The sequence below is a fragment of the Macadamia integrifolia genome, unplaced genomic scaffold (genome assembly GCF_013358625.1).
Source record: "Macadamia integrifolia cultivar HAES 741 unplaced genomic scaffold, SCU_Mint_v3 scaffold858, whole genome shotgun sequence".
NCBI classification, from domain to species: Eukaryota; Viridiplantae; Streptophyta; class Magnoliopsida; order Proteales; family Proteaceae; genus Macadamia; species Macadamia integrifolia.
This window is the reverse complement of record NW_024870558.1, coordinates 204,035-204,785: the sequence shown is the minus strand read 5'-3', so window position 1 is coordinate 204,785 and position 751 is coordinate 204,035.

Sequence of the window (751 nt, the reverse complement as noted above, 5' to 3'; positions counted from 1 at the left end):
AAAAAAAAAAAAGGACATCATACCACTCAAAAATTAATTTTAGTCAATACTCTGACGTTGAGAAAATTGGAAAATAGAGATATAACATGGTGGTCAACATGATGCAAGCTTTTTAATGAAATTCTTTTGGGATTAATCATTAATAAATTCAACAAATTTAGAGATGCAGTTCATTTTCTTAACTCCTATCACCCAGGTCTTGTTCATAGTTACTTAGGCAAACTTTACGTGACGAGGCGATGATCCAATGATTCTTAACACCTCGTTCACCAAGCATTTATCAGCTCCTTATTTTCCACACCTTTCTCAAATCGTTGGATCATCACCTTGTCATGTGTCGCTTATCCAAATAATTATAGGTTGACCTAGGCAGTGGGTGCTAAGGAGAGGAGCCAGATTCAAGAACGAAAGGATTTCAAAAACAAGAAAAGAGTTTGGGGGAGAACAAAGGAAAAGAGTTTTACACCCAAATCAAACCGTCCTTAAAAGGGGAGAAGAAACACTAAATTGGAAGAGCTAGATGGGTAAATCCCAAAAGTAAATCATTAACTGATTTTGGGAGTGTTGGATATTTAGACATTTGATGTACAGATCGAGAAAATCATATGGATTTCATAATACCATGTGGGCTTTGGCTCAAATCCATAGTCAATCCTATTTTCGACAGGAGCAATTGAGAATTGGATCTTATTTTGCCCACTATTTTCATTCCATAATAGTGCGAAAAGAAGGTCCAGCTCTTAGTTGTTCA